The sequence below is a fragment of the Lactuca saligna genome, chromosome 4 (assembly GCF_052625555.1).
Source record: "Lactuca saligna cultivar CGN05327 chromosome 4, ASM5262555v1, whole genome shotgun sequence".
NCBI classification, from domain to species: domain Eukaryota; kingdom Viridiplantae; phylum Streptophyta; class Magnoliopsida; order Asterales; family Asteraceae; genus Lactuca; species Lactuca saligna.
The window spans coordinates 197,712,579-197,719,252 of record NC_136420.1 but is presented as its reverse complement, the minus strand read 5'-3'; the positions used below and the strand labels follow the sequence as shown (position 1 = coordinate 197,719,252).

The window sequence follows — 6,674 nt, the reverse complement described above, 5'->3', positions numbered from 1 at the left end:
TGCTTAATTATTATTCATACATTAATTCGCAAAATATTACTACTCACACATGCTTATCGATTATTATTCCTGTTGAATCACATTAAATTAATCTCAAAAAAATAAAATTGTTCCCGCTAATATTTAACGACAATTCTACATATAGAAAAAAGGAAATGATTCGTACACAATAACTTTTTGCCACACACAATAATTTATGCATTATAAAGTTGCACAATACGATATTTTAAAGTATCAATTGTTAATCATCTCCCATAAAAAAAAAATGCTGCCTTCCGTCTTACAAACATTTTCCTCCATAATTTTGATTATTACGCTAGAATTTTAAAAAATGTGTATATTTTAGTAAATAATTGTCATTCTTTCCTGGCTTCCAGCCCATATGATGCTCACAATGAGGCCCACTTGTTGTTAGTCCAGTTAACGAACTGAATCCATCGAAAATGCAAACCCTAGCTACTGTAAACCCTATTTAATCCCCTATGTCTCTCATACCTTCAGCATCAAAAGTATTCAATCTCGATTCGTTTTTTACGGCGATAAACACACACTAAAATCTATGTCGATGCCTCTTCAAGGTAAGATCGAGATGATTTTTCTAATCAATTAGATTCTGTCTCTTTAATTCGAAACATATTTTCTCAATTTCTATGGATTTATTTAGATCGATTTGCTTCTCTGTTCTGGAAAATGCAATTTTGCATCTGTTTTACCCTCTCTTTGGGATTAAAATCGAGATTATTCAAGGAGATATAACTGATGCATATAGCTAATTACAGGATGGCTTACCAACGCATTGCATTTCATTGGATTGCATTAGTGTCAAATGGTCCTTCCTACACTCTTTCTCATTTCATAGAACTTTCCGTTGTTCTTCGATTGCTTTCTTTATTGCATTTGAAAACATTGGCTATTAATTTGAATTGGCAAATGATGTAATTTCAGTTTTATGCTTAACACACTGATCACTCGTGCTGACTAAAAACTCCGCTTATTATCTGATGCCAATTTCTTTTAATCACTTACTTCTAGAGTATAATAGTTCTACGATTGTATCATGTTTTTAGTCGTTTTTGTTGGATTTGGAAAGCAAATGATGCGACACATCAATCTTATACTACACACTGAATATTTACATGTAGAAAACAACTCTCAATTATCTTCTGATGCTTTCCATGTTTATAACAACAAATGATTTCGGTTTTCAAAAGGTATAAATTTTTGTAATTTTATCATTCAATTTACATTGAACGAATAATTTCGATGATGTGATTCAGCAGACGGGCGGTCTGAAATGATGCCATGTTGATCGTCTGCATAATATCCTCTTTGAGGATTCAAATTCTGAGATTTTATTTTTTATTTTTTGTGTTAGATTTTAATGATTTTTAAATTTTCGTGAGCTGCTGTGATGAATGTGCAAATTTTTATATGTCTGGACTTATGAGACATTGTCTGTGAAATGATGTGCATACTTTCTGAGCTTCAAATGATCCATTTAATAACAAAATCGTAATTTTATAAAATAGTAATTAATGAATCCTGATTTGGGTTTTTAAATGAAGGGGTGCTGTGATTATAAAAAAAAGATATAATATCTGAATGCTATTTCGATGGCATGATAGACTCTTTTACACCCATAGAATATGAGCACCCATATCGTAAACTTATTATATATCACTGTATTAATTTTTTACAATTTGTTTAGTTTTTAAGTATTTAAATAACTTTGGATGAGCTTTATTGATGTTGTTGCAGTGATTATAAAAAATTCCTCGTTCTGAAAGCCATATCTATGGCATGACAGACATATTTACAATAGAATATGAGCAACGTTTTTTTTAATGAGTTTTAATCTATAAGTATTTATATTTATTTGTATGGTTATTGTATTTTTAAATTGTAGATTTTTAAAGGAAATGATAAATAAGAAAGGACAGTAGTTTTAAACAGTATTACTGGCCTTACTGTCAATTCCAAAAGCCTATTGTAATAAGGTGGTGTTTAAAGCTCTAGTTTTTAGTTTTTACAATACAGAGTTACGCACACCTCCAAATTTTTTAAGTTAAATGATGATAATAATTGTTGATCAACAATTGTTTCCTTATGCATTTTCGTTATGCTTTAAACACTAAAGGTATACAGCTCCCCAAATATCAAACATATCAAATCGAATTAAACAAGTCTTGGTTTCTTTATAGAGAAAGATAGAAACCTGTAGAGATTTTTATTCTTTTTTTTTTATTTGTTGCGAGTCACTGAAGAATTGTGTATGCTTGAATCTTCCAACTAAGAACCCAAATAAAAACTGATTTGAGGAACAAATGGAAAATCTATACTTCCTTTGACCCATACGATTTCTTGCCAGTACTCTCAAAACATATGATTTTAAGACCAACAAAATGAATTAACAAGTAATAAATTATGAAAGTGAAATAAAAACTAGAACATATGAAATATTAAAAGTTATATTTCCTCTAAGGTAATATGGCAAGCAACCCCTTGATAAACAGACCTGAGGGACAAAGTAGATGAACTTATGGATTTAGGTAATATGAAAAAAAGTTACATCTCTTTTAAGGTAGTATTGTCAGCAATACTTTTCCTTGGCATCTTGAATTGATGGTCTCTTTAGGTTGCTCCATCACAATGATGATGGAATGGAAGTGAAGAGATTAGATTATGTTTATGGTGATAGAAAGAAGCTGAATTGTAGGTAACATCAACAAAACTTTTGTATGTAACATATACAAATGACACTCCATCTAGGTATAGATTATGTTGAGAGTCTAATGATTAGTCTTTTACTTACAAGGAATGAATTAATTGAAGATACGAAGTCACTAGATGGTGTTTTGGTTACATCACAAATTTTTTGTAGGAAACATCAACAAATAACATTCTAAGCAGTAGGGATGCAAGTGGGTCCAAACTCGGATCTGGACCTGGAAAACTCGAAACCGGTTAACGGAAGTTTGTAGAACTGAAAACCGGACTGGTATATAAGAACTGGTTCCGATTCGGTATTGGGTAAGGTGGGTCTAGAACTGGAAAACCCAGAAACATCAAAATGGGTAGATTGGAACTGGATAAAGTGGGTTTAGAACCAATAAAACCTGAATATTAGACCAAAAATGAAAAAATTATATTCTAAAAATATGTACAAACTTTAAACTACAAGTTGGAAAACCCGATGTCAATCCGACTTTAAATAAATTAGATATGTATATTTTAAAAACTTTCACAAAATACAAAAAAGCTGAAAAACTAAAAAACTTTCAGTTTTGATATCTCGATCTTAAGGGGCTGTATAAACTAAAAATGACAAACTTATAGTTTAAAAAATCATATACAAACTCTAAACTACATGTTGGAAAAAACCGTATGTCAATTCGACTTGAAACGATTGAGATATACATGTTTTAAATGTTTCACAAAAACCAGTTTCAGCCCCTAAAAATGGTTCCGGTTCCTAACACCGGTTATGGTTCTTAAACTTGGTTTGTCCGGACCCGATGGGCCCAAACCTGGAGTACTCGGAACTCGGATAAAGTCAATTTTTAAACCCGGAACCGGAACCGGTTCTATAGATTTCGGTTATAACGGTTTCGGTTTCGGTCCGATTCCGGTTCCAGTACAGTTTTTCGGTTTTAAATCTCATCCCTACTATGTAGTGCTTTACTAGTCCTTTACTGAAAAGGAATGAATAAATTGAAGATATGAAAGCAGTAGATGGTGTGTATGGTGATAGAATGGAAGTGAATAGAGTAGATGATGTAATTAGGTTTTGTTATTGTCTTTTACAATGTAGGTAACATCACAAAATTTTTGTAGGTAACATCAACAAAGGACATTCCATGTAGGCATTGATTAGGCTAAGAGTGTGATGACTAGTCCTTTACTTAAAAGGAATGAATAAATTCAAGATATGAAAGCAATAGATGGTGTGTGGTGATAGAGTGGAAGTGAATAGAGTAGATGCAATTGGGTTGTGTTATTGTCTTTTACCCTGTAGGTAACATCACAAGATTTTTGTAGGTAACATTAACAAATGACATTCAATGTAGGCATTGATTAGGTTAAGAGTGTGATGACTAGTCCTTTATTTAAAAGGAATGAATAGATTCAAGATATGAAAATAGTAGATGGTGTGTATGGTGATTGTAACGCCCGTAGATCCAGGCTAGTCAATTTAGAGAAAATGAGCATCAAAAAGAGCATCAAAAATAAATTTTTGATGAAAGATTATTTGGAAGGATTAATCTTAACCAAGTTGTAGTATATGTTACAAGGGTTTCGTACATATAAAGAACGCTGAAATCCGAGTTATAACAAAAAAGTTATGGCCCATCGAAGTTTTTACTACAAAACTGACATGACACCGGGAGACGTAAATAGTGAATTTACGATAAAGGAATTTTTAGCCTTAGTGATCTAAACAAAAGTTGTAGTATACGTTAAACCGAGAACATACAAAAAAAGAACACCCAAATCTGACTTCGTATGAGGAAGTTATGAATTTTCTAAGATTTCGGTTAGTAGTGCACAACCTGAAACTCAAATTTTAGATCAAGCGGTTTTTGGCCTATGCGACCTAAATGAGAATTCAAGATCTCATTAATAGGAACTCAACGGTAAAAAGAAAGACGAAAACGAAGTCTGTATGTAGAAGTTATGAATTTTACGCGGACATTTAACAATATAATCTCTTCGTATTGTTAAATTTAAGATCGGTCGAGAATTAGCCGACGGAGTCAAAATGAAAGTTGTAGATCTTTTTTTTACCTACGCACGGATATAAAGAACATCAAAAACGGAGCCCGTATATGAAAGTTACGGATTTTAGAAGTCGGAAGTGTGTTGCGCTAAATGGGTGACGTGACACAAACTTGGCCATTGCTTTCTCCCAAGTCTTGCCACCAGATGTTGACATGTGGCACTAAGTTCAACCATATTTCACCCTATAAATAGAGCCTCTCCCACCCTCATTTTCTTCACACCTTTCCCATTCTTTCTTCTCTTTACTCTCTCTCTAGAACCTCTCTAGCCCCCAAACCCCCCGAAAAGCCTAGGGAACCACCCAAGCACGAGACAGAAGCTCCGGAGTGCTCGATGGCTCTAAGAAGAAGAGCTTTTCGGCTCGGGAACGCTGCTCCAAGCAAAGCCCGATTTTCTATAAAACTCGTTGTAAGTGAGCTACGCCTATGCTATTTTTAATATAACTTTTATTTAATTATAGTAATGTTATTAGGAACTTATAAGAAGTACTTGGGCTATTATTATAACTTATATAAGTATTGTTTAACGCTTATATAATAGTAATAATAGTTAAACTATTAATTAGTCTCGACGAATAGTAGACTAAACTCTGGTGGTAGTAATACTGGGTTTCGTCGAAGGAAAATATTTTTAAGAAACGAAGCGTTGTTTGAGTTCGGAATCATTCAGGTGAGTGCATAGTCACTTTCATCTTACACATAGATATGAAGTATTTTATATAAATTACTTGCTATCTATGTTGGATGATCGATTTTTATACATGTTTTAAATGATTTAAATTGTATATGTATTTTATATCTATAAAATGTGTTGGGTAAAACATAGGTAGATGTAATAGTTGTTGTGTGACCAAATAAAATAATGAGAGGCCTTGATATAGATGTTATTGATGATCCAGTCATCTAGCGGAGTATAGATGACGACCACGGACTATTCTAGACAGTCCAGTGGAACGCTAACAGGCTCACAACCTATAGGTGTTTATTTGAACTGTGTGCTCACCAGCAGTACTCCATCCCCCACATGGTTGCCTTATTTTACATGAATTGCTGAGGAACCTCCGAAGCATGTGTTGTCACCCCGATGAAAGTCGTTAGACTAGGTCCCTTGTGTTCGATGTTTTAGGGACGTAAAGTGAGGATAACGGAAACGGGTAATCGGGTTTGTTTGGTTTGATAAAGTTAATAAACTTATTTATTGTGGGTTGAAAACCTATGCACTCACCAAGTTTCCCAACCTGACCCACTCAGTTTATTTGTATCACAGGTGTTGATATGAAGTCACATTACTCTGAGAGATTAAGGAGATATAAATCACTAGTGATAATGAATGTAAGTTCTGTTTATGCTTATGTTTATTTATTGACGATGACATCCCAAATGTTTTAAAATGAATAAAAATACTTTTCTTTGGAAATGTTTTGATAACGTATTTATCATGTTTTACTGGGAACAAAATTCCGCAACATTTTTATTAAAAGAGGTACTCTGACTTTTATAAAGCATAAACCAAATCGGTCTTTTCTGACCCTGAAACTGGCCATAACTTCTTTGTTATAACTCGAATTCCGGCGTTCTTGATATGTACAAAACCCTTATAATATATACTACCACTTGGTTAAGATTACTCATTCTGTATAAATATGACAATATCATAAACCTAGCCAAACCTGGTATTATCTATAACATTACTCCCTTCCTCGGAAATGAGCTTGTCCTCAAGCTCAAAATCTGGATAACCCTCAACCATAGTAGAATGAGCCTCTTGTGTAGCATTCTCTACATCCCCGAAGACCTTTTGAACCAATAACCCATGCACCCTATTATCACAACGTGAATTAAATGCCTTAGCTGGAGTGAGCAAAGTACGACCATCCAGTAATGGTGGTAATGTGG

General features: G+C 33.5%; 1 long non-coding RNA gene and 4 other non-coding genes across 5 annotated transcripts; all 5 read left to right on the top strand.

The window, feature by feature from the left end:
• The first annotated feature begins 434 nt into the window (after positions 1–434).
• LOC145043226 (uncharacterized) lies at positions 435–1,025 on the top strand. Its single transcript, XR_013680925.1, has 2 exons — positions 435–578; positions 780–1,025. It is a non-coding gene; the product is annotated as an uncharacterized LOC145043226 (long non-coding RNA).
• On the top strand, positions 923–1,009 carry LOC145044720 (small nucleolar RNA R16). Its single transcript, XR_013681664.1, has one exon. It is a non-coding gene; the product is annotated as a small nucleolar RNA R16 (small nucleolar RNA).
• Positions 1,026–1,085: 60 nt separating the features above from the next.
• On the top strand, positions 1,086–1,174 carry LOC145044721 (small nucleolar RNA R16). The gene has a single exon (XR_013681665.1). It is a non-coding gene; the product is annotated as a small nucleolar RNA R16 (small nucleolar RNA).
• Positions 1,175–1,563: 389 nt separating this feature from the next.
• On the top strand, positions 1,564–1,655 carry LOC145044738 (small nucleolar RNA snoR8a). The gene has a single exon (XR_013681681.1). It is a non-coding gene; the product is annotated as a small nucleolar RNA snoR8a (small nucleolar RNA).
• A 93-nt stretch (positions 1,656–1,748) lies between these two features.
• On the top strand, positions 1,749–1,835 carry LOC145044737 (small nucleolar RNA snoR8a). Its single transcript, XR_013681680.1, has one exon. It is a non-coding gene; the product is annotated as a small nucleolar RNA snoR8a (small nucleolar RNA).
• Positions 1,836–6,674: the final 4,839 nt, after the last annotated feature.